The following is a 10,527-nucleotide window of genomic DNA, read 5'->3' on the forward strand; positions in this document are numbered from 1 at the left end:
TTCTCTAATACTAACTATCACTACGATACTATCCCACTGATTACTGTACACACAATAACCGTTATCCTCGAGAGGCTTCTGTCCTTGATAAGTGGTGACCTCCACGTAAAAAGAAAAAAGAAAAAGATTTGCGCGAAGTTTGTGCCAAGGGTGTTCAGATAAGATCAGAAAGAAAGACGTTGTCATGGCAACAAGGAGCCGATCGAGCTGATCAATTCAGATCTCTATAGTCCTTCCTCACCCTCCCTATCCTCCAGACCTTGATCCCTGTGACTTTTGGTTATTCCCTAAGCCCAAGGAAAACCTTAGATGTTGTCGTTATGAGACAAGAAGAAAGAGGCTGTGATGAGGGTCATTGACATGCTCCCACATGGGGCCTTTCATGGGGCCTTCCAGAAGTTTTTGGAATGGCACAAGGGCATTGCAGCCGAAGGAGATTACTTCGAAGGACTAGAGTTACATGTGTGTACTATCAGTAAACGTGACCATACGAAAAAAAAAAAAAAAAGCCTGGAAACTTTTTGAAGCCTCCCCGCAAATGTACGAATGAAAAATAAAAATGAATTTATAATCGCCGTTTTAGTTAGGTTAGGTTAGGTTAGGATTATGGTAACGGTTAGGGTGAAGTTTTTGTCGTTTTAGATTAGGTTAGGGTTACGTTAGTGTTATAGTTAGGCTAGGTTATGGTTAGATTATGGTCAGATTAGAGTTAGTTATGGTTATGTTAGGTTAGTGTTAGGGTTGCCTAGAGTTAAGTTATGGTTCTACTAGGTTAGAGTTATGTTACGGATAGGTTAGGTTATGTTTGGATGAGGTTCGCTTAGTGTTAGGTTATGGTTAGGTTATTGTTAGATTATGGTTAGCTTGGGAGACTTATTGAAGTACTTAGTTCGCTGCACCTTATCATAACAAAGGTCCATATAAGATTTCAGCCAGACCAGCCTAGTAGTTTCCCAGGGAAAGTGAAACGGACAGACAGACAGATAAAGAGAAATATAATATATAGATTATGACAAGTTGTGTTCATATATATATATATATATATATATATATATATATATATATATATATATATTAATTACATCTGTAAAGTTTAATCATTTTTACAAGCTTTTGAATTTTTACTAACAAGAGTTAAACTTTTTTTTTTTTTAAACAGAATCAAAACTAACAATCGTAGTCCATCGTGCGAACATGTAATGTTCAACCAAACTGCATACTTTTATTAACAGTATTTGTACGTAATTTTCGATTTTTGAGCGATTATCGAGACTCAACATGATCGTCTAATGTCAGTCATGTTTTTTTTTTTTGTTTTCGTTCTAACTTTCTCCCCTCATACAAAAGAAAAAACAACTAAGGTTAATATACTTCACTTGAAGCAATATCTTGTGTCTATATAAAATTAATTTATAGAAAGAAATACAGTGCAGCCTCGATAATCGCTTCAAATCGAAAATGAAACAAAATACACGTAGAAACCCAACTAATAAATGTCATCAATCGTGCGAAAATCTGCTACCAGTATTTTGTTTTATTTTCGAAATTTGAGCGATTATCGGGGCTATGACAAAAAGGCCATTTTCTTTCCGTTCTAAATTCAGGAATCTGTCTGAACTTTTCTTTATTTACTGCACAATGATAGACTGTTCATGGCTGAGGGAATGAAAGCAATCTACCCTCGTCGATTAAACAAATGGTTCAGTTTGAAAGTCTTTGTAGATATCCGAGTTCGATAGAACGATTTTTTCCGAGTTTGACAAGACGTAATTCAAAAAGTTCTGGCTGATGGTAACAGCTCAGCTCAACGGAAACACGGACTGATTGCCGAGGACGTATCACCGACTGATACGAGCAACACCCACTCAAATTTGTGCTAGGGTACTATTGTAGCCACTAGTAGGGATTTTATTTATTTCCTCCCCACCGCAGGAAGATGTGATACAAAGCCAGGAAGGTGGAGAAAGTCAAACTAGGGCCCGTATGGGAGGGGGGGGGGAGAGAGAGGAGACTCTGAAAAAATTGCCTGGGCAGCCCTGACGACATTCAGTGGTAGAGGCGCCGCATGCTGTAAATAAGAAACTTACTCCATCTGTGGAGCACAATACCACGGGACTGTTTCCCGGCTGACCATAATATGGTTGTTTTTAAGTCCAACATTGAGTGGATTACTAACCATGTTTTATACATTATTTTATTATGTCATTTTCCAAACTTCGAATTTTAGGAGTCACTTCGCGGCCATTTCTCTTGTTCTCAATTCACGCTAGATATTATGTGTTTTTCGAACCGATTACACGATTTAAAGTGAGTATAACCACCGAAAACTTGGTGCTTGTTAAAATACAGTTGACAAATCGATTTTTTTTTTTTTTTTTTTTTTTTTTTACATGGGGGTCACCACTTATCAAGGCCCGAAGCCCACTCAGGAATAAGGGTTATTGCGTGTACAGTAATCAATGAGATAGTATTGTAGTAATCATTAGTATTAGGGGTTTTGATAGAGTGTCTTACTTAAGGGGGCGGTTTGTCAGGAGATTGTTTATGTTGGACTTGAAGACGTTCAAGTTGTAGTCAGATGGGAAACAGGCAAGCGGCAGAGAGTTCCACTTGGCGTGCAGTTCTAAGAAAAAAGCTTTCCTCATGGAATCTACGTTTGGATTTAGACACAGATAAAGAGTGGGGAAAATTATTGACAGTAGTTTCGGCCAGACGGATGTTTCGAGGGAGGACGAGGGATTGGAGTTCAGACGAGCACCTGCCATGGAAATAACGATAAAACATAGACAGGCTCGCAACGTCTCTTCTGTGGGAGAGAGGTTGCAGGGAAGAGAAAAGGGCATCCCCCACTAAACCACGAAGTCTATTTTGTACTCTGTCAAGGCAGGATAGGCTGTTTTTAGCAGCTCCTGCCTGTAGAGGACTAGGATATATAAATCATAATCCCGTTACAAAAGAAAATAATGAAATGAATGGAATTGAAGGAAACAAATAAGATAAACGTGTCGTTTATTTACTGTTGAAAGAATGAATGTTTTAGATATAACATGTGTTCATGTCCGCGCGGGTGTAACCATCGTTTGTTGCGAGAATGGTGGTGTAGAAAGAAAAGGAAATGTGTGTTCATCTCACGTTCGGGTCACTATCGTTTGTTCGCGCGTGGGAAGAGAAGTGATGAACGTAGTGGAACGAGAAATGTCCGTCCGGCATGTAGAAAGAGAAAGAGAGAGAGAATGAGAATGTCAATCCAGTTCATGGAGAGAGAAAGCGTATAAAGTGTACGTACTGTCTGTTGGCTTTTTGTCCCACATAGTAGCAAGTGGCGTGAGGTACGCGCGTGCGTGCGCCTGCCGAAACGGCGGTAGCTGGTGCACCGACCATTCACCTCGGAAAGCGAGATGGAAAAGGAAGATGCTGCTTATTGCTCTTGCTTTTATACTTGTTTCCGGTGGTCTTTTGCGCATGTGTGGATATCCTTTGAAAGGGGAAGTGACGTTGTCCTTGTGTGCGTACGTGTGCGCGTGTGTGAGTACATGTGTGTACGTTAGCGTGTGTGTATATACACGTGAATGTGAGTGTATGCACGCGAACGTGAATATATGTACGTGTGTGGACGTGGGCGCGTATATTTGTGTGCGCGTATGTATATGACAAGTAATATAGCTTGAAATGTGAACGCGTGTTTTTGTGTGAGACTAGAAAAGGCTCGCGCATGCCCAAAAATTATTGACAGTAGTTTCAGCCAGACGGGTGTTTCTCGTGAAAGATTGGCGAGGGGGAACGAGGGATTTAAAATATGCCGTTTTAAGCAAATAAAATAAAATAAAATAAAATAAAATAAAATAATATTACGTACTTAATTGTCATGTCGAAAATAGTAATATATCCAAAAATTACAAAACCCATCGAGTAGAAAGTTATTTATAGTTAAAAGTAATTTTTACGGGACATTGGGTAAAGTCGCATTTTTATTAGACGTTATAAAGTAAACAGACAGGGGACATAACTCTGAAACGAATATTTTAGATTATTTGTTCATGGTTGCAATATTTGTTGTCTATAGCGATAAACTTTTTTTTTTTGCTAAAAACACAGAATTTTTGTAATTTTTGGATAAATTACCATATTTAACATGACAATTAAGTAGGTAATATTGTTTTGGCTTAAAATGATAAATTAAAAAAAATCGATTTGTTAACTAGCTTAGTATACGCCAAAAATTGTCCCAGATTAATAGAAGAGTATTTTTTTACGACCTGTCCCAGCGTAGTATAAACACCCTCCTCAACCTTCCCATGTTAAGAACGGCTTTCGGAATAAACACCCTCCCTAACCACCCCATGTTAAGAACGGCTTTCGGAATAAACACCCTCCTTAACCACCCCATGTAAAGAAGGGCTTTCGGAATAAACACCCCCTCAACCTCTCAAATCTCCATGTTAAGAACAGCTTTCGAAGTTAGGAGGTTATTCCGAAAGCCGTTTTTAACATGTGGAGGTTAGGGTGTTTATAATTTACCAATAGAAGAGTTTAATAACTTGTCTTGTATTTGATAACATTTATTTGTTATGTATTTTAATTTTTGACTACTTTTTCAAATCTCTGTGGATTGTAAAACAAACCCTAAGCGTCTGCTAATTTACGGTTAAATTCAAGTTATGTCCCCCCCCCCGATGTTGACAAAGGTTTTGACCGAAACTGACATTTACGAAATTGAATGATTTTTTTTTTTAATTGTATTTTTTTTGAATAAGCAAACGAAAAGAAAAATTAGTAACCCATTTTTTTTGTTTTTTATTTAAAAAAAAAAATACAATTTCTAAACAAAATTGAAAAAAAAAAACAAAAAACAAAAAGAAATCGTTCCGTTTTTGCAGATGTCATCTTTGGGCAAGACCTTTATAAACATCGGTGGACGTCGTAGCTCGTATTCAACCTCCTTACTTACTTCATATCCATTCATATCAGAAAAGAAATTAAATAAAAAAGTAATAATTATTGTACTTTAGGCCTACCATAGATTAATTAATAACAATAATAACCTCCCATCCTCCATCTTTCTTTCATTCTCTTTCTCGCTCAGCTTCTTCATCCAACAAATCAAACAGAAAAGATGCTGCTGCTACTAACATGAAATCGAAACAATAAAACTGAAATTTTAGGCGTTAATAGTCAGATGTTCCCAAGTGGTCTAGTGGTTAGGATTTCGCGCTCTCACCGCGACGGCCGGGGTTCGATTCCCCGCTTGGGAATGATACTTTTTTTTTTTTTTTTTTTAAAATTAAGATTTAGCAATAAAACACTTTACTGCCAAATATATTGAACATAAATTTATATTAAAACTAGCAGGCCACCCGGCGTTGTCTGGGCGTAAAGTAGGCTTAAATATGATGTTTTAATTTATAGAGATTTCATATTTATTACAATCGAGTTAATTTTCTGTCGATTATTATATTGTACCCAATATATAGCGGTTTAAAAAGTTTAAAAAAAAAATAAATAAATAAAAATAAGCCTTGGTGTCATCGGCTAAAATTGAAGCCGAAAATATCCAGCCTGATTCCTAAGCCTCTGAGGCAAACCCACACACTTATAAATAGTTTAAAAAATAACACTGTTTTCAACCGATCAATGTAGATTTGTGCATACAAACAGGTTTAATCGACTACTCCTGCCAAGGTCAAATGTTTTGTTTTCAATTTTGACCCCTTAGCAGTTATTTTTGCCGGGTAAAAAACAAATCGAAAATGTGCTACAGGTTCAAATACCCTATATATCAAGTTTCAACTCTGTAGACCAAATATTCAGAGAGGAGTTTGGTAGCGACTTTTCGTACACACACTGAGAATGTCACTTTATATATATATATATATATATATATATATATATATATATATATATATATATATATGAACAAATGATTAATAAAACATGTTAAAAGACATCTTGAAAAAGAGTTAAAAACATATTTAATTTTAAAAGGAAGCACAAGATAAGTGGATAGTCCTTAATCCGCGGAGTTTCGAAGAAATACTCTCCTTCTCATCAGAGGGCAGGAATTAGCAAAATGCCGGATCGGATTTTGCATGTAAAAGTATTTAATGAAACTACAAGTAAGTCACAGATCTTACTTGGTTAAAAAAAGGGTGAGGTAAGGGGAGTAGGAGGTAAAAGAAAAATGATAAAAAAAATCACATGAATGGATAGTTCGGTGAAGGGTAAAAAATCCAAGAATGGTAAAATCCAAACACGGTCGAATTAAAAACTTCCAATCCAACAGGTAAGTTCTAAATGGTCCAAAATGATCCAAAAGGCAGAATTCCTTGGAAAAAATCACAAATGGAATGAGTTCCAAATCATTAAAAGAAAAGTTCAAATGTGCGCAGAAAAAGCACTGGAGAGAGTATATATATATATATATATATATATATATATATATATATATATATATATATATATATATATATACTTCAGAATAAAATTATCTAACAGTCAATTTGAAAGTTATTTTAGAGTGGAATTTTCAGCTCATGCTCTATAAGTATAAAAATATTTAATATATTAATTTATATGTTTATTAATAAAAAGATCCACCGGACCTATATATAAAAAAAACAAAAAAACTTTTACCGGACCCATTATATAACAATGGAAAATTACCCCAGAAAAATGCCCAATCCGGATCATTACATTGTGAGGCGAATTACCCAAAATACAGTTTGGATCATTTTACCACACTGCTTTCAAAGACATTCACTTCGGATTTTACCATGACATTTGGATGTTAACTTTTATATCCTTTTCTTAACTTCCCTTACTCTATGACTTTTAATTACTCAATCAATTTTTAATTGTGATTTTCCATGTCTCACTGACTTGAGCAAATTACGTGTCAACCATTAGAAATATTTGCTAATATTTTCTCTTCTGAAGAGATGGTAGACATCGAAATCCTATAGGTAAGGAGTTAAAATATCTCAAATGTATTCTTTGTCTTACATAGAATAATAACAAAATCTTTGATATGAAACTTAAACATTTCCTGTCATAAATTTTTAAATTCACTGAATGACTAAAATTTATATATATATATATATATATATATATATATATATATATATATATATATATATATATATATATATATACCTACACACATTCTCACTATATATATATATATATATATATATATATATATATATATATAGTGAGAATGTGTGTAGGTGTGTAGGACAACTATCAACCTACATACTCCACGAATTTTTGATCTACAGACATTTTAATAGGTTTTCATCTGGAAAAAAGGGTTGCTAAGGGATCAAAACTGAAAAATTGATACCCTGGTGGGGGTGGGGAGTCATCAAATTGTTATCTGCTTCACGACTGTGCATGCGCGAAACGTTCATATAACAGGTTCCTTAGGTTTGAAAACACAGTTTAAGACCTTGTCAAGCTGGCCTAATGGTTATCGTACTTGACTCACAGTCTTTAGGTTTTAGTTTCAATCTCAGCTCGAGTTTTTTTTTTACTGACAAAAAGTGAACTGTTTAGAAAAAAAAACAATATTCGCATGCACATGTCTCAGTTTCTTTCTGTTTTTTTTTTTAATTCAAAGGAATTTAACGTTACGTTTAATACACTGTAACGCCTGGTATATCTGTTTGTATGTATGTATTTCAGGTCATGTCATATGCTACTCGTACCATGTAACCCAGTACTACCTGCCTCATGGTCGGGTCACCGGCGACTAAACTGGTTCCCCCACCAGACTTGTTTGGTGAGGAGGGCGGCTAGTCTCCCTGAAGAATTAAAAACAAGACTTCCCAAAGGGCGAATGAACTCTTTTTCTGTGTCAACGGCCAACTAGCACCGTGTATATTTGTGTGTGTGTATATGTGTATTGGGGTAGAGAGGGCTCCCGTAAGCCGTGGTGAAGGCAACCTTTCTAGGAGAAGCAAATCTCTGATTTAAAAAAACCATAAAGCGGAAGACCAGTACCCGCATTAAGCTGGTCTGCAGTTTAATTTGTTGCTGGCTATCTTGCTCTTGCTTGTTGCTGGATCTCAACATTTTGAACCGAGAGAGACACTTAGCTGTCGTACAAAGCTAAGACTCTGTAACATACTCCCTCAGACATTTGGGCTCATGGATTTTAAGTGTCTGAAGGAGTGGCACTCGTCTGACAAGACGTTGCAATCATCATATTCGTGTGCAAGAACGTTTTCATCTTAAATTCTCGCAATTATGCACTATGTAGAAACTATGCATAAATAGAATTTAGCGTAATAGTTAAATGAAACTAATCATTTAATAAGAAACCATAAAAGAATTAATTTTTTCTTTTTTTTACATGGAGGTCATCACTTATCAAGGCCCGGAAGCTACTCAGGGATAATAGTTATTGCGTGTATAGTAATCAATGGGATAATATCGTAGTAATCGTTAGTATTGGAGATTTGATAAAGTGTCTTACTTAAGGGAGCGGTTCATCAGGAATTTGTTTACGTTGGACTTGAAGACATTCAGGTTGTAGTCAGGTCAACATTGCCACCAACAGGCATGGATGACGACAGATTCACTCTTTGATTTAAAGGTGATGTGCTTCAGTGGCGTAGCTAGAGGAGGGGGGCGGGGCGGTCCGCCGCGGGTGACAACAAAAGAGAGATGACACAATGTCACCCCAACAATTTTTTCAGCCAGGCTAAGGTGCGTAAATAGTCTGAAAATAGGATTTATTTTTCAAAATATTATGTAAAGGTTTTTTTTAATCTTTTCTAAAATATCAGAAACTTCTACATTAAAAAAAAAAAAAATAGTAAGTGAAGATTATTTTTGCCGATGTTTATTGAAAACTCCAAGTGTCGTATCTAAGCGGGGTGGGGGGACGGTCCGGGTGACAGCAAAGGAGGGTTGACACAATGTCAGTGGAATGACATTTGAGCAGACCGCCCCGGGCGACGTTTACTCTAGCCACGCCTCTGATGTGCCTATTGTTTTATTGTTTCTAGCAGATGGGAGTTAGTGTGTCGTGCCCAGGCGAGGCTCCTCAGTGGGCTCAGCCCAGGACGTAACAGCCGTCCCAAAGACATATCCACGGCGCGGACAAACATAACTCTCCCCGACAAACGATCGTGTCACAAAATTTGTCAGTTTCTTATTCGTTCTACCACGTGCAAGCAGGAGAGGATAAGAACCTTACTTCTATGCAGAAAATCCTACCACTTCCGTTGTCTTTTCCGGGTAATTTTATACACATGATTTAAATTTCATGACTATATGTACTAGCAGGGAGACCCGACGTTGCCCGGTATTGAATGATGATCAACCAGTGTTCCTCACTTCCAATACTTTTATTCTCATCGAAATCGATGAAATTACCCCATTTTTTTTTTCAATCCAATCGATTGATTACCTGCTCTAGTCGGGGGAACCACATTGCACTGTAGAGAACCTACTGTTGATTTTATAAAATTATTTTTATACAATGGCTTGAATTAAAGTTTAAAATGCAAAAGGTCAATCATCATGGTTCAATTATGCTCTAAACAGCAATATTGATTTTGAATGCGCCCCTGTCTTATCAAAGAACTTACTATTGATTTTATACGCCGGGCCCTTTTGCTTGTGCGATGATAAAACTTCTCAAATGCAATTGTGATGTTAGGCTGTATAAGGGCGTTAACTTGGGTCGAAATCAGATAGTTCCTTCTTTAATCAGATTTCTTTAGTATCGATTTTCGATATTTATCGGAGGCATTCATTTACAAAACATATCTAAGAACGTCCCCAGTGACATAAAGTACATTTGTGTGAAATTTTAAGAAAATCGGATTAGCCGTTTCGGGGTACATAGAGAACGAATTCTCATGTACACACACATACACACAAAGTGACTTTTATATATAAGTAGATAGTTTACCTTATTCTTTGTCAGCAAGCTTTTACAATTCCAGACTTCTACGGATTGGCTACCCAACGGAAAACTCTATTCTTCGCTTCTAAAATTAAAATGATTTACATATAAAAAAAAAAAACTTTTGCGGAGGCCATGGCCTCATAGCCCTCTTAGCGGTGCCCGTAGAAATTCGGCACTACTTCCATTGTCTTCCCCGGTACGTTTTTACATAAGAATACACTTTTAGATTTTATGCAGAAGGTATTTAGTTCTCTCCCACTGCAAGAACAAGGGTCGGAAAGTGAGATTGAGAAGTCAGCGTCCCATTCCCCAGCGAGGGCGCTCCAGGCGATTAGCAATAAACTGAACCCTTCTCAAGAAGAGAAGGTAAAGCCTGGGTGAGTGGACCTCCTAGAACTGCACAGAACTAAACTCCCGCCGCAAAAATCAATAGAAACTGGATCATTACAGGAATGGTCTAACCTCTGTTGATTTTGGGGGCCGAAGGAACGCGCAGACATCATCTGCGCACAGGACAGCATCATACAAGGGAGTAAGTCTGTAACGTTTACACACGCATTAATATATAATCACTATGGGACCCAACACGTTGTAGCCGAGTATGTCGCAAG

At 36.8% G+C, this 10,527-nt stretch overlaps 1 non-coding gene across 1 annotated transcript; it reads left to right on the top strand.

Annotated features, from left to right (window-relative positions):
- The first annotated feature begins 5,180 nt into the window (after positions 1-5,180).
- On the top strand, positions 5,181-5,252 carry Trnae-cuc (transfer RNA glutamic acid (anticodon CUC)). The gene has a single exon. It is a non-coding gene; the product is annotated as a tRNA-Glu (tRNA).
- Positions 5,253-10,527: the final 5,275 nt, after the last annotated feature.

Source organism: Euprymna scolopes, chromosome 36 (genome assembly GCF_053919585.1).
Source record: "Euprymna scolopes isolate OS-2025 chromosome 36, ASM5391958v1, whole genome shotgun sequence".
Classification (NCBI taxonomy): domain Eukaryota; kingdom Metazoa; phylum Mollusca; class Cephalopoda; order Sepiida; family Sepiolidae; genus Euprymna; species Euprymna scolopes.